At 47.4% G+C, this 22604-nt stretch overlaps 1 protein-coding gene across 1 annotated transcript in view; it reads left to right on the forward strand.

The window, feature by feature from the left end:
* Nucleotides 1-13077: 13077 nt before the first annotated feature.
* LOC122925486 (extracellular calcium-sensing receptor-like) overlaps nucleotides 13078-22604 on the forward strand; it is a 115971-nt gene continuing 106444 nt past the window's right edge. Inside the window, exons 1-2 of the mRNA XM_044276842.1 lie at nucleotides 13078-13299; nucleotides 15447-15520. The gene's annotated coding sequence lies outside the window, so the exon portion shown is untranslated. The remainder of the gene's footprint in view (nucleotides 13300-15446; nucleotides 15521-22604) is intronic.

Below are 22604 nucleotides of genomic sequence, written 5' to 3' on the forward strand. Positions count from 1 at the left end.
CTTAAGATGCCCTGTTATTGGAATGATTAATGAAAAATTTCTCTGGAATGTCACTGTGGTATTTTTGATTTGTAAACGTTAGCCAGGAGAGGCCCTGTTGCCGCTTTGTTTACGCTAGATAACTTCTGCCTGATCGCACGTGCCTATGACGTCCACCATCCATTTGGATATCTTCTCAATCAACTTTCGATGTTCTTTTCTGAGCCTACCATGTTGATCACGGTTATCGGCGAATCAGGGTTCCACGCTGGAGAGGGAGCATGAGAAAGAGAGACCACATCCAAGGGAGGATTAATTTTTTAAAATTTAAAATTATAGAGCGGAAATATGGGACAAAGTATTAAAGTGTAAAAGTGGGACAACTTTTTAAAGTTTAAGCATTGAATGAAAGGATGTGGCGCGCATCAATTAATGAAGAATTTCTTACATTTTATTCCCTGTCAACTATGCAGAGCAGGGGTTTATATCCGGCAAAATTTGAAAAATGTCACCTGACAATGTAATAGACGATTCTTTTAAATTTATGTTCTTGTCACCTATGTAGAGGTGCCCCAGTGACATCCTATCTGGCGGTGTTTGAGAAGGTGGCCGTGAGGGAGAGACTACCCCGAGATCAGTGGGCTGAAGTCGTCGCTCCGTTCCTGGCATCCAGACCCCAGCAGGTGTTTTTCGACTTACCAGATGATCAAGCGGCCGATTATATGACATTAAAGGGTGAGATTCTGTCAAGACTGAGGGTGAATGTGTTGGTCCGGGCCCAGCGGGTGCATCAGTGGGAGTTTAACCCGGCTGAACCTGCGAGACCTCAGTATTATGATCTTTTACACCGGTTGCAAAAATGGCTGCAGCCTGATGTGCTGAGTTCCACTGCTATGCTGGACCGTCTGTTGGCTGATATATTCTGGAGGGGTTCGCCGTACCCTCTACAGCACTGGATTGGCCAGGTGTCTCCTGGTAATGCCCTTGAGATGGTCGACCTGGTGAAGCGCTATGAGGCTACCAGGACTATACAGGGGGTTCTTTTGGGAGGGAGCAGTCAAACCCCAGTAATTTCCTCCCCAGACCCGGAGACTGGTGCCAGCAAAACTCACCTGGGATATACCCCCTACAGACCTAGCTCCGATAGTCTGCTGGCGGTGTCAGGAGCCTGGCCAAATTAGGGCCAACAGTCCCCATCGGGGCGAAACCATGGATACTAACTATGTCTACCGCCACTCCTTGTATGCCAGAAAGCTGTGTACAACAGGTAATCCAGAGACTATAGACAATAGCCACCTATGACAGGTGGAAGTGGGAGACACTCTGGCGGTAGCTCTGCTGGACTTAGGGAGTCTGGTGTCCCTGGTAAGAGCTTCCCTGATGCAGCCCACCGAGTATACTGGCCGAAAAGCTGGAGTCGTGTACATCCATGGAGATTTAAAGGACTATCCCACCGCCCTGGTGTCTCTGTCCACTGTGGCTGGCAGGTGGAGCCATGAGGTGGCCGTCGCCACCAATTTACATTACGAACTCATAATAGGGAGGGACTTCCCAGGCTTCCCGACACTGTGGCCTGCTATGAGAGTGACGGATACCAATGAGACAGGGGTAATCCTAGCAGAGTGGCCCAGCTCAGGTGGGAGACCAGAACCCTGGGAAACTGAAACTAAAGGGCCAGCGGTAGGGGTGATGGCCACTTCGGTGGAAGTGGGAGAGACAACCCCACTGAGTGTGATGGTGGGAGACGTGAAAAACTTGCCGCCGGGTCCTGAATTGGCAGACCTCAATGTCTCCTGGGATAAATTTGGTACCGCCTAATGCCAGGACCCAACCCTATCCCGTGCCTGGGAAAATGTGTTAATAGTAGATGGTGAACCACAACAACCTGGGGCAGAGTCCGTGTTTCCCCAATTTGTGGTTCATCAGGATATGTTGTATGGGGTAAACCAACTACAGGGTGAACCTATTGAACAGTTGGTGGTCCCCAAGGCTTATCGCAAGCTTGCATTAGATATAGCCCACCAGCACGTTCTCGGGGGTCACCTGGGACTGCAGAAAACTCAGGATCGTATTCTACAGCGGTTTTACTGGCCCAGCATATTCAAAGAAGTGTAAGAGTTTTGTAAGTCTTGCCCGACCGGCCAGATAACTAGCCCCCAGCCACATTTCCGTAGTCCCCTAGTACCTCTCCCAATTATCGAAGTACCGTTTGACCGAATAGCTATGGACCTCATAGGCCCAGTACCAAAGTCCACCAGAGGGCATCAACACATCTTAGTCATTCTAGACTACGACACTCGGTATCTAGAGGTGGTGCCACTGCAACATACCTCGGTCAGACTCATAGCTAAGGAGTTAATGGAGATGTTTTCCCGAGTGGGACTACCTAAAGAGGTTCTGACCGACCAAGTGACCCCTTTTATGTATAAGGTGATGAGGGAACTCTGTAAGTTGCTGCACATAATACATCTTCGGATGTCCATTTACCATCCGCAAACGAACGGTCTGGTAGAACGGTTTAACTGAACATTAAAGTATATGTTGAAAAAGGTAGTGTCTAAAGATGGGAAGGACTGGGACCTCCTTCTGCCATATCTCATGTTCGCAGTGCGAGAGGTGCCCCAGGCCTCTACTGGGTTCTCGCCCTTCGAACTACTATATGGCAGACACCCTCGCGGTCTCTTGGACGTGGCCAAACAGGCGTAGGAAAAACAACCCACTCCACATAAAAGTGTCATTGAGTACGTTACCCAGATGCAAGATCGGATAGAGACAGTGTTGCCTCTTGTTATAGTACAGACCGATGCCTCCGAAGTAGGCCTCGGTGCTGTACTGTCTCAAGAAGTCAACGGGGAGGAGCATACCGTTATCTTCCTCTGCCGCAAGCTCACCCCAGCTGAGACCAGGTATAGTATAGTGGAGAGAGAGTGCCTGGCCATGAAGTGGGCACTCGAGTCTCTCCGCTATTATTTGTTGGTTCCGCCTGGTGACTGACCACTCCCCTCTTAAATGGATGAGCCAGGCCAAGGACAGAAATGCCCAGGTCACCTGATGGTTTGTGTCCTTACAAGACTTTAAGTTTTCGGTGGAACACAGGGCAGGCCAGTTACAGGGAAACGCAGATTCCCTGTCCCGGGTACACTGTCTGGCGAGTGTTCACCCCTTCAGGGTTGAACAAAGTAGGGGGGTATATGACACAGCGAGGGGTTTTGTCTGGGAAGGCAGGTATTTTCCTCCCAACATGTGCAGCTGGGCTGGTTTCCAGCCAGGTGACGTCAAATACTGGACCGGAGTTTAAGTGCCAATCCGGGCTTTGGCATCACCTGGCTGTCCTAAATAGGCAGCTGGGCTCAGCAGCTTAGTCTCTGTGTTGGTATCTGGGAGCCTTGTGTCTGGATGAAGGCTTGCTACCTGTTTGGCGTGAAAACAAGTTGGTGCTGCTATTAGCAAGGACTCATTGAGGCAGAATTGCCGCATGGTGTGGATTACCACCAACACCGCAAGGTGACTTTTTGTTTCATTATGACTTGTTTTGTCACTTGCCTAAAGTGTGAATAAAACACTGAACTGTTTGATCCAAAGAACTTGTTGTTGCCTCTATACTGCGTCTGCAAATCCTGTCTACCTGAGCGAGTCCCCACATTATATAATTATATACAGGAGATACCCAGGTTATACCAGCATGGTCCATATCACTATATACAAAAAGATGTATAACTTCTACCAGCTGTACATATATAATTATATACAGGAGATGCCCAGGTTATACCAGCATGCCCCATATCACTATATACAAGAATATGTATAACCTACCAGCTGTACATATATAATTATATACAGGAGATACCCGGGTTATACCAGCATGGTCCATATCACTATATACAAAAAGATGTATAACTTACACCAGCTGTACATATATAATTATATACAGGAGATGCCCAGGTTATACCAGCATGCTCCATATCACTATATACAATAAGATGTATAACTTACACCAGCTGTACATATATAATTATATACAGGAGATGCCCAGGTTATACCAGCATGCTCCATATCACTATATAGAAGATGTATGACTTATACCAGTTGTACATATATAATTATATATAATATATACAGGAGATACCCAGGTTATACCAGCATGGTCCATATCACTATATACAAGAAGATGTATAACTTATACCAGCTGTACATATATAATTATATACAGGAGATACCCAGGTTATACCAGCATGGTCCATATCACCATATACAAGAAGATGTATAACTTACACCAGCTGTACATATATAATTATATACAGGAGATGCCCAGGTTATACCAGCATGCTCCATATCACTATATAGAAGATGTATGACTTATACCAGTTGTACATATATAATTATATACAGGAGATACCCAGGTTATACCAGCATGCCCCATATCACTATATACAAGAAGATGTATAACTTATACCAGCTGTACATATATAATTATATACAGGAGATGCCCAGGTTATACCAGCATGCTCCATATCACTATATAGAAGATGTATGACTTATACCAGTTGTACATATATAATTATATATAATATATACAGGAGATACCCAGGTTATACCAGCATGGTCCATATCACTATATACAAGAAGATGTATAACTTATACCAGCTGTACATATATAATTATATACAGGAGATACCCAGGTTATACCAGCATGGTCCATATCACTATATACAAGAAGATGTATGACTTATACCAGCTGTACATATATAATTATATACAGGAGATTCCCAGGTTATACCAGCATGCTCCATATCACTATATACAAGAAGATGTATAACTTATACCAGCTGTACATATATAATCATATACAGGAGATGCCCAGGTTATACCAGCATGGACCATATCACTATATACAAGAAGATGTATAACTTGTACCAGCTGTACATATATAATTATATACAGGAGATACCCAGGTTATACCAGCATGCTCCATATCACTATATACAAGAAGATGTATGACTTATACCAGCTGTACATATATAATTATATACAGAAGATACCCAGGTTATACCAGCATGGTCCATATCACTATATACAAGAAGATGTATAACTTATACCAGCTGTACATATATAATTATATACAGGAGATACCCGGGTTATACCAGCATGCTCCATATCACTATATACAAGAAGATGTATAACTTATACCAGCTGTACGTAGATAATTATATACAGAAGATACCCAGGTTATACCAGCATGGTCCCTATGATTCTATGCAATATGTTTGTGTTAATAATATACTGATTTTATTTTTATGTTATAATGTGATGTTCATATAAAATACGATCTTCTTTCCTCTTCCTATAGCTTCCCTCGTGTTTAGCGTCACAGGGACCGTGTAGCTGGGGGAGATTGCAGCTGGAGACACCGCTTCTGGTCTCTTCTCAGTTAATTAAGCTCCACCACATACCAGTTTAGGAGCAATTTACTGGTAATTGAATAATTGGTGGCCTGAGGGAGGCAGAGGGTTGTCTTGGGATTTGAGGTAGAAAAGTGACTTCATAATTTGTTAGATCTGAGGAGTCGACTTGTTCAGTAATTACCCTGCCGTATCATGGAGCTCAGTACAATCTTCAGATGATGTAATTATTGCCAAAGCCTCTGAGTCTGTTTTCAGTTACTGTATTTGCCAAGTCTCTGGGAATGTCCAGAAGGCTCCCGGAAAAAGTCGAGATCTGCTGTGTTCCAGGAAAGGTTATTAAGTTTTCCTGGATGCTTGTGTCCTGACTAAATACTTACCTTTGTGTGGTCTTCTTTATTCCCTCATGCCCCACAGATAACTTACTAGCACTAGAGTCCATGTCAGGACACTGTCAACCAAAACTGTGTCGGACTGTGGTTCCCTGGGGACCACCAGAGGAAATTATTCTCAATGCCTGACTCCTATCCCATCAATAAAGTTTGGGGTCAAAGAAATAGGCCCTGATGACAAGTGATTGGCTCCAAAGACAGCCACAATGGGATTTTTCTCCTGGATCTTTGGGACCCACTATGGCATCAGAGCCCGGGTCCATCAGAGGATCTTCTGGTACTCAAGTTGGCCAGTGTGATCCTAGGCAACTGCAGGAACACAGAGAGATGAGTGTCTGCAGAGCCTGGTCTAGGGTTTGCATTTTTGAGATTACCTGGTCATGGGTTTGTATTAATTTACGGGGTGTTATCGTAGGTCTATGTTAGAGGCTGTGGCTTGGAAACTATATAAGTTTTGTTGGGGGGAGTATAGTCTGGGTCTGTTTCTATTTAGGGAGGCTGCTATAGGATCAAATTTTTGGGAGGGGGTTCTGATCTGACATCTGCTGTTTTTCAGAAAGACTGGTCTGGAGTCCATGTTTGTTTAGGGGTTCTATGGTCTGTATTTTTTTTATGGTACTGGTCTGGAGTTTATATTGGTGTTTAGTTATAGTGGTCTTCTGCTCTCATGGGTTCTGTGTCTATTTAGGGAGCCTGTTCTTGGCTCTGTATTACTTTAAAGGGGATCTCCAGGAATAATGATTTTTTTGCAAGTGCCTTAAACAGAAGACTTATACCTACCTGCTCCACTCTGGTCCTCCTTACTGCCTCCCACAAGTCCATGTGCAGTGTCCCACTCAGTGATGGTCGTGGGCACTTCTATATATGTTATGTCAATGTATTGCCGTGTAAACTGTAAATTCCTTATAACAGGCTGTTTCAGATGAGAAACCACTTATATATATATCTGGTGGTGTGCCAAAGGAAAAAATAAAGAAAAGAACTGGGGAGAGAACAGGAAGGGAGTTATGTGTGAGGAGGTGTGGAGCAGCACCTGTCCAGGATGAAGCTGCCATTTTAGCTCCTTGGCTGTGGCCGGGCTGACGGAGCATGGTAAGCAGTATTACATCTACCTAGCACAGACCAGAGTTTCTTATGGATATAGAGAGAGTCTAGTGGAGATAGAAGCAGCATTGGCTTATGGGCTCCACAAGCACCAGTGACCGGGAGAAGCCTAAAAACACCTGGACACAACCGGACGACTATATGCGTGGTTGTCTATCACCACATTCCTCTATGGACACTGTCGAACAGAGTGTAGGAAAGCAGCCTGTCCAAAGAATGGAGCAGAGGTTTTTCCCTGCCGTTAGGGAGACCGCCCTGTGGGTTGCTAATTACAAGTAGGACGTTATTATAGCCAGTACCGGTGTGCTAAAGTGTGGACATTGTGTAGACAGCTATAAGAAGGAATCTCCTCCACCTGTTAGAGAGGAGACTCTGCAAGCCATTTCTGCCAAGCCTGTTACAAGGATTACAGCTGAGCTGATATTTGGATTGTTGCTTTTGCTATATAAATGAACTGTACTGACTACCCTGAGACAATTGATCAAGTAAAAGTTCCATTGCTTTCAACCACTCACTCCTCATCCTTTCTACCACCTTCCTTTGCACTTAACAGCGCTGGCGTCACGAACATCAGGGACTCTGCCTCCAAGGCACCTAAAAAAACCATTCCACCAAGGGCATCTCAACCACCATCTGGCAGGAATCCCTGCACAACAGAGTGTACCCAGAAAGGAACGGGTCTTTCACTTCACTGCACACCGGCCCAGGGAGCACTGCTAACCGTGAGTAAAACTACTACTACCCCCATCGGCCCACCGTAGCTCATGTGTTGTCCCTGCGGTCTGGTCGGTGCACATGTTCCAATCTCGGTGGCAGTGTTTACATCCGCTGCAGTATGGGTCTAGTCCCATGACTGGCTTCAGCAGTGACGTGGCAGCAGCAAGAGTTCAGTAAAGTTTAAGTTTTTTGCATTAAAAGCTGGTGTCTGTGTCGTTTTCCCTGTTCTGTGACTTTTCTGTATCCTGGGGGTCCCTCTCCGGTTCTTGGTCCTACAACTTGGAGTAGTCGGCAGGATACAGCGACAGTTATGGACGGGAGTGTGGCGGGAAACTGTCCCCCAGAGCCAGTGGCACCGGATCAGGACCCAGCCCAGGGTGCACAGGCGCAAGGCCAGCTCGCCGCAAGCAACATGGCCATCCCAGTAGGATACATACCCAGTAGGGGCACTGCTGCGTCACCTGCCAAAGTATGACGGTAGAAACATGATGTTGCAGGACTGGACTAAAAGGGTGTGAAGTGCTGTCCAAATGTGTAATCTGACCCCCGAACTGTGGGCAAAGGTTGCGTTGGGAGCCCTAGAAGGTGACATCAGACCGACAGTGATGATAAGGCCTGACTCCGAAAGAGATACCCTAGAGAAGATATTACCCTGCTAGAGAGAGCCCAAAGGGGGGCATGCCAAACTGGTGCAGTTATGGAGTTAAGCGGGAGGGCAAGACCCTGATGCAATACTCCAATGCTCTACAGGAGACGCTGAATGAGATACAACAACGAGACCCTGAGGCCATGGACGCCTTCCGGGAGATTGACCGGTTACTACGAGATCAGTTCATAGTGGGGCTCTACAATAAATTCTTACAAGACAAATTACAAGAGATGACCCAAACAATGGCCAACATAACATTCAACAGCGTCTACTTAGCCGCAGTGGAGATAGAGGAAGAGCCCATACCTGCGGCGGTGAGAGTAGTGAATAGCACGCATGCTACAAGATACAGTTTGGCGTCTGAAGAATCGGAGACCTTAAAGAATGTGGTCCAGGCCCTGCGGGCTGAATTGAAAGGGCTTCGGCCTCCAGAAACGATCCCCGCACCTTGTGCTACTTTACCCAGAACAACCCAGGTAAGGGTGCCTGTCAGAAGAGGGCCTCTCTGTTGGACTTGCCGAAAGTGCGGCCATATGGCCAAAGAGTGCCCAGAACAGGTTGCGTCTGAGCCGACGTTAAACTTCCGACCGCTGCAGTAGCTGGGTGTCCTGCAGCGGTGCACCAGAAGTTAAGCCCTCTGCTGTGAAGAACATGATCTGTATGCCAGCAGGCCTGTTATAGAAGTCGAGTTGGAAGGCCGGAAGTTCTATTGCCTAGTTGACACAGGGTCGGAGTGCACCCTTATGCCTCTGGAGTTCTTCGAGAGGCACTTCCAGCATATGATATACGGGAGCGCCATTAGGCTGACGACTGATGATAACAGAGAGATGGATGTCCGAGGGATAGTCTAGATACGGGTCCGACTGTTTGGGCAAGACATCAGCAAGAAAGGGATCGAGCTGGTGGACCATTTGTCCCGGAATGGAATGGACGTGACCCTGGGCATGAATGTACTAAGAGACCTAGACAATCAACTCCATGCCAAAAAAGGGCCAAAGTATTGGCAACGGGTCACCACACACCGGCCTACCCAGAAGGTTTTACAATAGATGGTGAGGAGCTGTAGCCTGCAAAAGAGTAACATGTCCAGTCGGCCCATTGGAGACATGAGGGTGCCACAGAGAGCCCCAGTGAAGATCCCACCTCGACAAGAGTGAATATTGATGCTACCGGTGAGTGCTGGATGATGACTAAATGGACTGGAGGTCCTGATCGAGCCTGCTTATCAAGAAGAAATGCAAACTTGTCCGCTGGTAGCCCAGGCCCTCGCCATTGTGAAGTATAGATGTGTGCCTGTATGCTGCCGCAATGTTGAGGACTGCGAGTTAACTGTCCCTGGAAACACCTTGCTGGCCACAGTTTATGTGTCCGAAGGGGGTATCGTTCGACAAAGGGACTTCATGCTACAGCCTGATAGGAGATCCGCCTGGACCTATGCCTTGGAGATCCATCCAAGGGAAACCCTGACAGCAGACTGGAATGGTCGAGTGATCATGGCCCAGATGGGGGTGGACTGCAGAACCCTGACCCCAGGGGAACAAAATCTGCTACAAGATGCCCTTTGGGAATTTCAGGAGGCCTTCTCGAGACATGATAAGGACTTTGGGTGTGCTGCTGCCATTGAGCATGAAATCCCAACTGGCAATGCTGCACCGATCAGAGAACGTTACCGACAAATCCCACCTAACATGTACCAGGAGGTGAAATATATGGTGGCCAGCATGTTGGAAAACCAGGTGATCCAGGAGAGTCAAAGTCCGTGGGCTGCTCCGGTAGACTTGGTGCGGAAGAAAGATGGGAGTCTCCGGTTCTGCGTGGATTATCAAAAGCTGAATGCTCAGACCGTTCAGGATGCCTACCCCTTTCATGGATTGAGGAGTCATTGTCAGCCCTTCTCGACTCTTGACCTGACTAGTGGGTACTGGCAGGTGCCGGTGGCCAAGAAGGACAAAGCCAAGACGGCCTTCATTCTACCTATGGGACTCTACGAGTTCAACCAGATGCCATTCGGCCTCTCCAATGCTCTGGGGACATTCCAGTGATTGATGGAGCACTGTCTGAGGATCTCAACTTCGAGTCAGTATTGATATACCTGGATGACATAATAGTGTTTGGGGCCTCCTTTGAAGATCACCTGCAAAAGCTGTGACAAGTCCTGGGTCCACTACAAGACCATGGGCTCAAGATCAATCCCAAGAAGTGCCAGCTGTTCCGACAGCAGATAGAGTACTTAGGACATGTGGTCACCAAGAAGGGGGTAAAACCGTCCCCCAGCAAGGTGGAGGCCATTCAGAAGTGGCCCTGGCCAAGTACACTATGAGAGGTCCGGGCGTTCGTTGGACTGGCCGGCTACTACGGGAGGTTTATACCCAAATTTGCTCATCTGGTGGGCCCGTTAAACGAGTTACTAAGGGGCACGGCTGGGGGCCCGAAGAAACATCCCGTTGACTGGGGACCCCGGCAACAAGAAGCCTTTGAAGTGGTGAAAGAGGCACTGACCTGTGCCCCGATCCTGGCTTATGCCCTGTTTGACACCCCATTCCTGCTGTACACTGATGGAAGCCTATATGGTCTGGGGTCCATACTATCCCAAGCCCAGGATGGACGGGAGAGAGTCATCGCCTATGGGAGCCAGTCCCTGAGAGAGTCTCTGATAACTCTAGCTCCTATAAACTGGAACTACTGGCACTGGTGTGGGCCTTGACCGAAAGGTTTGCAGAATACCTGACTGGTACAGAAGTGACCGTGATGACGGAAAACAACCTGTTGGCACATTTGGAGAATGCCTAGCTCGGTGCACTCGAGCAGAGATGGTTGGCCCACCTTTCTAAGTACCAATACTGCATCAAGTTCCGTTCCGGTAGGGAGAACAGCAACGGCGATGCACTCTCCCGAGTTCCAGTAGGACAGTCGACTCAGAGAGCCAATGAGGAGTTAGAGGACACTGAAACTCCTGACCTTGGTTACTTACCTATGTTCCAGGATGTAGCACATTCAAGTGGGGTGGCAACCGGGATGACCCTGGTGCTGGGAAAAACATTGGCTGATTGGGAGAGAGTCCAGAATAGCTGCCCGGACTTGTGAAAGAATGGTTTCGGAGCAAGATCTGGCCTCGGCCAAAAGAACAAGCCCGTCTGACCCCAGAGGGCAAAAAGTTGTTGAGGCAGTGGGACAAGCTGACAGTTACTCAGGGCCTCCTGTGCCGGACCATATACTTACAGTCAGAGCTGCAATAACGGGAACAAATTGTCATCCCCATGTCGTTGGGACTGGAGGCCGCCAGGGAAGCTCATGAAAAGGGAGCTCATTTCGGGAGCAACAAAATGTTTAAGTGTCTCCAACGGCTGGTATACTGTCCAGATCTGGCCGACATGGAGGCCGTGGCATGTCTTAAGTGTTGACCCTGCGGGCTGAGTAAGAGTACTGAACAGCAGGCTCCTGTACAGACCATACGCACCTCAGCATCCCTAGAACTTCTGATGATCGATTATGCACAGATTGGATACTCTACCTCGGGACACTCGCACTGTTTAGTCATGACAGATCACTTTACCAAGTATGCGGTGGCCGTGCCCACCAGAGACCAGACCGCAGAGTCGGCCGCCGAAGCTGTCTGTAAACACTTTATACAGGTGTTTGGGTGTTCACGGAGGATACATTTTGACCAGGGAGCATGCTTTCAGGGTACTTTAATGAACGAACTGTACCAGCTGTATGGGATTGAATGCTCCCGCACCACTCCATATCACCCACAAAGAAATGGGGAGTGCGAACGCTTCAATCGCACCTTGCTTCAGATGCTGCGGACTCTGGAGGACAGCCAAAAAGCCCAGTGGCCCGCGTACCTACCCGAATTGATGTGGGCCTATAACAACAGGGTACACAGTATCACCGGATACTCTCCACATATGCTCATGTTTGGAAGAGCCAGACGGGAGATTGAAGATCTCCACATGCCCAACCTGATGGAGCCCCCATGAGAAGTTTCACCGCATGGGTGCATGAGCACCGCCGCCGGCTGTGAGCAGTCCACAAGGTTGTGGGGTAGCGCCTGGGACAGGTGGTACACCCTAACCCAAGACCAGTGCAGAAAGATGGGTATGCCCCGGGTGATTGAGTGATGGTCAAAGCCAAACTGCCATCTGGGAAGTTGGATGGGCAGTGGGAGGTGGTTTCATACATGGTGAAAAGAAGGGTAGACACTGCTATTCCGGTCTATGAGGTAGAGCCAGTAGGGACGGGGGGAACCCTCACAAAACTTGCACCGTAATATGTTGAGACGTTGCAATTTTGACGAGCCAATGTGCGTGGAGGAGGTGCCGTCTCACGCTCATAGTATGGAGGAAAGCCCCTCAGATGAGTGAGTAGGAGGAGGTGGGTTGTCCCTGCCCAGGTGTCCACGGAGGTTCCGGCCGTGGCAGGTTTGCCACCCAGGTGCAATGCTGAGCAGTCAACAGCTCCTCCCTTGTCAAATATGCCTGATGTCCCCAGTATTTCTGAGCCCCTCACTCTGAGAAGGTCAGCGAGGCCTAATGCTGGTATGCCTCCACAGCGCTATGCACAGGATGGGTTTATATGGGGGGAGTTGCCGGGACTTCAACCTCTAGTGGGGTGGCATGTGAGATTGTGAGACAGCTCTCATAGTTCAATGTGTGTATATAACTGTAATTCAGAATTTTGACCACAAGAGGCCGCTGATACTCTGTTACAGATAAGTTACTGCTGAATTTAAATATGCAAAAGATGACTCATGCTCTGCTGCTGGAAGAACCAGGAAGTGGGAGCTAAAATGAGCTGACATGGTGGAAGGGATGTTTTGTGTGATACTGAATACGATTTCATCTTGGTGTCCGAGTGTCCTGGATTGATCGGGGACGCAGTGGAAGGGAACTAGTTATTGTCCCTCAACTAGATCCGGCTCTTAGGAAGAGGGATTGTTCCAGGAGGACTACTTACAGCGTTTGGGCAGAAGTCTAACTACCAAACAAGGCCGTACGTGTGCTGAGAGGCTGGTGGCCATCTCGGGTAAGAAGCATCCTCAGGCCCAGAATGGACGCAGGTCAGTACACCCGTTTACTCATCGCCTTTTACTAGTGGCGCCTGAAGAAACAGAGACTAGGCCTGAAATTAGATAGATAGATAGGGTTGTGTGATTGTCAGGCTGTACAAAACTGTTCTGCGGCGCAGTATTGACTTTGCAGGCTTTGCCGTGTCCTCCATTGGCTAGGTTTGCCCTGTTTTGCGGCACAGTATTGACTTTGCAGGCTTTGCCGTGTCCTCCATTGGCTAGGTTTGCCCTGTTTTGCGGCACAGTATTGACTTTGCAGGCTCTGCTATGTCCGCTATCGGCTAGGTCTGTCCAGTGGACAGGGACAGTGACTGTGGGTTCGGGATATAGCATATTCTGTGCATGTTTGTATTGTTGCGGCTATACTAGTGTTATAGTAAAGTTTCTGTTTTTTGCATAAAAAGCTGGTGTCTGTGTCGTTTTCCCTGTTCTGTGACTTTTCACGGTTCTACAACTGCATGGTAAATCTCTCACCTGCACCGCGACGTTTAATATTCAGCGCAGGCGCAGTAAGTCAGCAGCCAGGGAGCTTCCTTCTTTGACTATGCCTGCGCCGAATACGGAACAGCATGGCGCAGGCGCGAGATTTAACATGCACTTAGGGCCGGCAGGAGGATGCGAATGCTGCCTGGCCCTGTCAATCAAGACTTGGAGGGAGGTGACAGAGGTGGGAGAACGGAGCCTCTAGGAGCAGGAGCAAAACCCCCCTGCTCCTAGAGGCTAATTTGTATTTTATAAAAGTTACATTTATGGAGTAACGGGTACATGGGTACATGGTACAACACTAGGAATAGGCTAGTTAGGTTCAGCTGACATTAGCACATCGCTAATGTCAGCCAGTTTAATTTAGGTATTTCTGGTGACAGAAACCCTTTAAGGACTTATGATCTATTTGTGGTCTGCATTTATTTAGGTGGCCTGATCTGGGGTCTGTATTCGTTTTTGAGGTTCTGATCTGGGATCTGTATTTTTAGTGTGTTGCCTAGGGTCTGTATTAGTTGAAGGTATTTTGATCTGGGGTCTGCATGTGTCTAGTGGGTTTGGTGTGTGCTGTGGTTGAGGTGTCTATCAGTGTACTAGGTCTAGGGCCTGATTGATTTTTCCCAGCTGCTAGACTAAACATCCTCATAAAATAGTGAGCAAAGACTAGTTGACATATTGTCACGACCATGGTTATGGTCGTGACTCCTTGAACCGCAGGCAGTTGCCTGCGGTCTTGTTTTTGTTGTCAATCACAGGTGAGGGCTGAAGTATGTTGCCTCACCTGTGGTTGCCTCTGGCAACATTATGTATTGGCAGTATAGCAGCCTGAGCTGTGGCTAGGCAGCTTGCTGTCAAGTGCATGCGGTTGCACCTGCAACGTGTGTTTATATGTGTGCACTTTCCGTTCGGGTTAAATCCCTTCTGTGTGTGTGTGAACACTGGGTGTGTCTGTCTGTGTGTGGCTACTTGGGCCTATATAGCTTCTGTTGTGATTCAGAAGCTGAGGGGTACTCCAGCCTTGTAGTAAGCTGGAGGCACCCTTCTGGTCTCTAATACCATCTGCCAGTGAGGGCCACCCTTGTGGTCATAAATATTATATGTGATGTTAAGTTGATGTTGCCTTCCTTTTCATGTTTATTACAGCTATAGATGTCCTGGTTTTCTGTGTGTTTTGTGTGTTCTGTCTCCTTAGTGTTTGTGTGGACAGCCATACCTGGTGCATGGGTTCCAGTCAGCAAGGCTGTGGCAGGTTAGTTTGGAACCAGTGTTGTTCACCTGCCATATCTATATGTCTGTATATGTCTCCCCTTCCTTGCAGCTTGGCCAGTGAGACTCCCGTTCCTCCGTATCCAGGAGGAACAGGTCGTCTTACCCTGCTCCTAGTAAGGGCCACCCTGAGGGCTAGTAGGGACTTAAAGGTTCCGGAGTATGAGCCCTCCCACCATCAGGGTCGGCTCATATAGCTAGGAGTCAGGGTCAGATTAGGGACGTTATAGGAGGTGACCTGCTCCCTGATCCTGTGCTCCTGGCCAAGTGGCGATTAACATCTTCTGGCATCGTACGGCTGAGGGTTTTCCCCATCCTCAGCCGTGACACATATTGAGCAATTATGGCCGTTTCACCAATCCTCTTATTAAAAATGTTGTATTTTGCAGATCTGTAAAAAGTGGGTCAGGCCTCCTGTGAAGCATGAATGAGGATTACAGACCATTACAGGAAGACGTCTTTGGTCAGTTTTGTGCATCCCCCTCTGCCACATAAGAGTAATAAGACACCAGTATCACTAAACGACACATAGGGGTAGCCTGACTGATGTGATTAGGGTTGAATTGTTGCTGGAAGACCAACCTGCTATTGATATTCAGTTCATATGTGGATTATGCAACTTTCTTCTTTGATTTAGGTGGTAAAATTTCTAGCTCTAGCTAAATATCCCCAAACCATGCCACTACCAACACCATGTTCAATGGATGATATGAGGTTCTTCTGTTGCAATGAAATGGTGGATATTTTCTAAAGGTTTTGATTCTGCTGGTGGTCTACTGGCCCATTAAGATTATCTTTGCAACAAGACAACAATAATGGTTCTTCTTTATTCTCCACTTCCCTCTTGTTCAATGAGTAATTTGTGGTGGTCTCAGGAACACCTTTATTTTCAAGATAGGCTTGGGATTCCATAAAGAGGAAGTGTACCTGGCCCTTTCTGTTTAAATAAGACACCTGTGTCTCATGTGATGCAAGTCACATGAGTGACCAATAAATCCTTTTGAGCAAAGAAAATTGGAGTGCCGGTTTTTCTTCGTTGTGCAGACTTCGGGATTACATCCGCAAGACCGAGCACCCGCCGACTAAAAAAGCGCAGTGCTGCCGGACCTTACCATACATCCACAAATAGGAAGTCTGAGTTTTTTATACTGATGACCTATTCTAAGGATAGGCCATCAGTATCGGATTGGTGGGGGTTACGTTATTTGAAGGGGCCTCTTCCTAGGCCAGTGACATCACGTTCATGGATCACGTGACCTTGGCTCAGCTCAGTCCCAGCTGTGAGCTGTGATACCAAGGACAGCTGCTATCGAATGGATGGCACAATATTTGGTATGCTGGGAGGAGGCTAGTGTCAGACCCTCACTGATCAGATACCTATCCTCAGGATAGGTCATCATCAGAACACTCGGAAAATTCCTTTAAATTGGTTTGTCAGAAAGTTAAATGGATGACCTATCTTTAGAGTGTCCATAAACAAGTCTTAACACACCAATATTGGCAGGGCCAGTAATATTGGGGTATGCCGCTATTATGTGTTGAGGAAAAGAAGGACCGAGTTTGTTGGAGTTCAGTATACCCCATCCTTTGCTTTGCTGGGAGATAAATAGTTTCTAGGTGTTTGACAGCGGTTTCCTCCCTTCTCCCCATTAAAGACACATACATGCTCAGCCAAACCAAATTTTCATGTATATGTAGGAGGAGAGGGTGGAACTGCTGTCAGCCAAACAAGCTATTAACGGTAGAAGGCCAGTTTTAGGATGAAACACCAATGTGAGATTGGTGGGCATTTGGGATTTCCCCCGGATCAGCACCCTTAGGCTAAATTCACACAAACGTGATGGACCTTTTTAGAACCAATTAAAGACTATGGTTCACATGGCCAGGGAACAGAGGCAGTAATAAATAGGACATGTCCTATTTTTGTCCGTTTACACATCCAGCCGGATTCCATTGAAATCAATGGGACCATTTTTAAGAGCCGTTTAGTCAGGAGTGCACCTGTCTAGTGGCCAATAAAAATTAATACACTGTGAAAAAAGGGTCTTTTGGTGGCTAAAATATGCACTAGCACTAGACCACTCACTCCTCACCGGAGGCAGCAGGACCTGAAGCTCCCAGCGTGATGATGTCACTTGATCATGTTGGGAGCACAGGTCCTGCTGCCACCAGTGAGGAGTGAGTCTTCCCGCTCTTGCAAGTTGATAAGATTAGTTTTTTTGGGGGGTCGGCACTATACTCGGGGCCACTAAGAGGAGCATTATATATACTGAAGGCCACTGAAAGAAACATTATTCATAGTTGGGAGCAAAAAGAAGGGCACTATTCATCCTGGGGGCCACTAAGGGGAATAGAGCTGGGACGAGGTAGTTTGGTGCCCTAGGCAATGCAGGCAAATTGCTCCCCCCCCCCCCCGAATCAATTTAAAGTGACCCGACTTACTAATAAAGAGATGTAAACACTTTTAAAAGAAGTAGTCAGAATTCAGTTGTTCATCACGTTCCTTTTCTTCTCCATTTGGTCCACACCATTAAGGGAAGATGACTTTGGTGAGTTGTGTGCAACCCCCTCTGTCACATAATAGTATGGGGGACTGTTACAGATTTTTCAAATCAGCCCCCAAAACCGCAACGTCCCGTCCAGCTTAGGTATCAATACTATGCCAATTCGGGACCCGGCGGCAAGTCCTCCACGTCTCCCACCATCACACTCAGAGGGGTTGTCTCCCCCTCTTCCACCGAAGTGGCGGTCACCCCTACTGCTTGCCCTTCGGCCTCGGGTTCCCAGGGTTGTGGCCTCCCCCCTGAGCAAGGCCACTCTGCTGGGGTTACCCCTGTCTCATGGGTATCAGTATTTCACGTAGCAGGTTACGGTATCGGGAAGCCCGGGAAGTCTCTCCCTACTATACTGGGGTCCATCTACCGGCCGCCGTGGTTAGAGACGCCAGCGTCTTTGCAAGAGGTGAAGTAAGTTATAATAATGGGGTCTTGCAGGGTCAGCCGGGTTGAACCCCCACTGATGCACCCGCTGGGCTCAGACTAACACATTCACCCCCAGTCTTGCCAGAGTCTCACCCTTGACTTTCTGGTAGTTGGCCGCTTGATCGTCCGGCAAGTTGAATACACCCTCTGGGAATCGGATGCCAGGAACGGAGCGACGACCTCAGCCCACTGGTCACGGGATACCTTTTCCCTGATGGCCACTTTCTCATACATTGCCAGGTAGGTTTTGTTGTTGTCTGCGGGGATCATCTTAGGAATCGCGGCATGGACTGCTCTCCGGGCATCGTGGACACTCGGGGTTGTTCCTACTGTATGCAAAGCCATCACGTGTTGTAGCAGCAACTGGTTAGTCTCTTGTTGCTGCTTATTAGCCTCGCGTTGCTGAATGTTTGAATGTTTGTCTCTCGCTGCTGCAGATTAGCCTCAATGAGGACCTTCACAACAGCCTCCCTTTTTTAGTGGGGCACTGGTTGTAATACAGCTGGTTTAATGTACGACATACAACCGTGCCTGAAAAATGCAGAAACTAAAAATATCGGCGTTTACGCCAGCCTCACTGCTCTTGCCCGCATCCTCCACCAATTGTGGGGTTTTGCTCTGGTAGACAGGATTAGCGGACACAGTATAGAGGCAACAACACATTCTTTGGATCAAACAGTTTAGTGTTTTATTCACACTTTAGGCAAGTGACAAAACAAGCAGTCATAAACAAGCAAAAAGTTACCTTGGTGGTGTTGGTGGTAATTCACACCATGCGGCAAATCTGCCTCAAAGAGTCCTTGAGTATAGCAGCACCAACCTGTTTTCATGCCAAACAGGTAGCAAGCCTTCATCCAGACACAAGGCTCCCAGATCCCAACACAGAGACCTCGCTTTCTAAGCCCAGTTGCCTATTTAATAACAGGCAGGTGCTGCCAAAAACCCGGAGGGGCACTTAAAGTCCGGTATTTGACCTCACCTGGCTGTAAATCAGCTCAGCAGCACATGCTGGGAGGAAAATGCCTGTTTTCCCAGACCAAACCTTTCAGTGTGTCACAATATATATATATATATATATATATATATATATACAGTATATATATATATTGTGGGGATTCGCTCTGGTAGTTAGGACTAGCGGATGCAGTATAGAAGCAAAGTACACAGTTCTTGAATAAAACAGCAGTGTTTATTCACACATTGGTATATAACAAAAGGCATATAAGTTGTATCACAAAACGCAGGTGGCTTGGTGTTTGTTCAGGAAAGTTCATAAACAATAAAAGTCACCTTTTCTCCTGGGTGTAAATTCACATCCTGTGTGCAGTTCAGCCTCATCAAGTCCATAGGCAGCCTGTTCACCTTTAGAGGGGCCTCCTTAGCTCCACTGTCAGACGGAGGTAAATCCACCACACCTGGCAGTTCTGGCTGTTTTTTTTTTGCTTGGCAAGACCCGGCCTGGAACATGGGGAGTAGTCACCCACCCAGCACTTTGACTACTCCCAGTAAGAGCCGTGTTGGATCAGCTATGACAGCCATGCTAAATCTCAAGACGTCAATTAGCCTTAGCTGCTGACACATAAAATACCGGCTCTTACTTCACCTAGGCCAGGAACCTCGGTGACACACACCTTCCATCCACGATGATTCCAGGTACCTTCTTACAAAACCTATAATAAAATAATAATCTATACTGTAAAAAATGCACTAGAATACAGATATAGTAACATAATCATATATACATATAATCCTAAAATAAATAATAATACATATATAATTCTAATAATACATAAATAAATAATAATATATACAGTTAGGTCCATATATATTCGATATTCAGACACTGTCACAAATGTAGTTTTTATTACCTGTTTACTAAAACATATTCAAGTTACAGTTTTATAATGGACATGGACATAAAGTCCAGACTTTTAGCTTTTATTTGAGGGTATCCACATTAAAATTGGATAAAGGCTTTAGGAGTTTCAGCTCCTTTACATGTGGCACCCTGTTTTAAAGGGGGCCAAAAGTAATTGGACAAATGACTCAAAGGCTGTTTCATGGGCAGGTGTGGGCATGTGCTGCTGGGCTGATTTACAGCCAGATGAGGTCAAATACCGGACCGTATTTTAAGTGCCGGTCCGGGTTTTGGCAGCACCTGGCTGTCCTTAAATAGGCAGCTGGGCTCAGAAGCGAGGTCTTTGTGTTGGGATCTGGGAGCCTTGTGTCTGGAAGAAGACTTGCTACCTGTTTGGCCTGAAAACAGGTTGGCGCTGCTATGCTCAAGGTCTCTTTGAGGCAGAATTGCCGCATGGTGTGGATTACCACAAACATCGCAAGGTGAATTTTTGCTTGATTATGACTGCTTGTTTTGTCACTTGCATAAAGTGTGAATAAAACACTGAACTGTTTTATCCAAAGAACTTGCTGTTGCCTCTATACTGTGCCCGCTAGTCCTGTCTACCAGAGCGAAACCCTACAATATATATATATTGCCAGTATATAATGCTCACTCCCTCTAGTGCCACAATATATATAGTCCCCCCATAGTGCCAGTATATAATGTTCCCCCTTAGTGCTAGTATATAATGCTCCCCGTTAGTGCTAGTATATAATGCTGACCCCAGTGCCAGTATATGATGCTGCCCCCATAGTGTCAGTATATAATGCTGCCACCGTAGTGTCAGTATATAATGCTGCCCCCATAGTGTCAGTATATAATGCTGCCCCCCAGTGCCAATATATAATGCTGCCCCCAGTGCCAGTATATAATGCTGCCCCCAGTGCCAGTATATTATGCAGCCCCCCCTTAGTGCCAGTATATGATGCTGCCCCCCCCTTTGTGCCAGTATATGATGCTGCCCCCCCTTTGTGCCAGTATATAATGCTCCTTTGTCCCCCCCCACTTAACGCCAGAGTAGGCTACTGCTTAGTTTAAAAAACAAACAAACACCTTACTCCATTCCCCCACTGCCGTCTGCGCTGCAGGCCACAGACCTTTTCCGTTCTGTTGCCTGTGTTGCCATGTCCTGGCACAGGTCGTCCACATGACGTAATCACACGAAACCCGACGCAGGAGGTTGCAGTGATGTGATTGCTACTTCTTGCACTACTTTACTCCCTCAGAATCTTTAGGCCTATTGGCCTGAAACCTATGAGGTGATCGTCTGCAAATGCGGCCATGATTTCTCCCCCATCATGGGTAGCGAAATGGCACCCTAGGCTGGTGCCTATTCCCACCTACCCCTCGTCCTGTCCCTGAATAAGAGCATACATTATACTGGAAGACACCAAGAGGAGCATTAACTATACTGGGAGCCACTAAAAGGAGCATTAACTATACTGGGGGCCACAACATGGAGCATTAACTATACTGGGGGCCACTAAGAGAAGCATTAACTATACTGGGGTCACTAAGAGAAGCATTATATATACTGGGGTCCACTAAGTGGGACATTAACTATCCTGGGGGCTACTAAGAAGGGCACTATTCATACTGGGGGCCACTAAGAGAAGCATCAACTATACTGGGGGCCACTAAGAGGAGCACTAGATATACTAGGGGCCACTAAGAGGAGCACTAACTATACTATGGGCCACTAAGAGAAGCATTTACTATACTGGGACCACTAAAAGGGACATTAACTATACTGGTGGCCACTAAGAGGAGCATTAACTGTACTAGGGGCCACTAAGAGGAGCACTAGATATACTGGGGGCCATTAAGCGGAGCATTTACTATACTGGGGGCCACTAAAAGGGGCATTAACTATACTGGTGGCCACTAAGAGGAGCATTAACTGTACTGGGGGCCCTCTAAGAGGAGCCCTAGATATACTGCGGGCCACTAAGAGGAGCATTAACTATACTGGGGGCTACTAAGAGAAGCATTTACTAGACTGGGGCCACAAAAAGGGGCATTAACTATACTGGTGGCCACTAAGAGGAGCATTAACTGTACTAGGGGCCACTAAGAAGAGCACTAGATATACTGGGGGCCACTAAGAGTAGCATTAATTATAATTGGGGCTACTAAGAGGAGCATTAACTATACTAGGGGACACTAAGTGGGGCATTCACTATAATGGGGGCTACTAAGAAGAGCACTTTTCATACTGGGGGCCAGTAAGAGGAGCAGCAACTATACTGGGGGGGGGGGGGCACTAAGAGGAGCAATAACTATACTGGGGGCCACTAAGTAGGGCATTAACTATCCCGGGAGCTAAGAAAGGCACTATTCATACTGAGGGCTACTAATAAGGGGACTATTCATACTAGGGGCCACTAAGAGAAGCATCAACTACACTGGGTGCCACTAAGAGGAGTACTTGCTATACTGGGGGCCACTAAGAGGAGCATTAACTATACTGGAGGCCACTAAGAGGAGCATTAACTATACTGGGGGCCACTAAGAGGAGCACTAGCTATACGGGGGGCCACTAAGAGGAGTGCTTGCTATACCGGGGGCCACTAAGAGGAGCATTAACTATACTGGAGGCCACTAAGAGGAGCATTAACTATACTGGGCCACTAAGAGGAGCACTAGCTATACTGGGGGCCACTAAG

This window comes from Bufo gargarizans, chromosome 2 (assembly GCF_014858855.1).
Source record: "Bufo gargarizans isolate SCDJY-AF-19 chromosome 2, ASM1485885v1, whole genome shotgun sequence".
Classification (NCBI taxonomy): domain Eukaryota; kingdom Metazoa; phylum Chordata; class Amphibia; order Anura; family Bufonidae; genus Bufo; species Bufo gargarizans.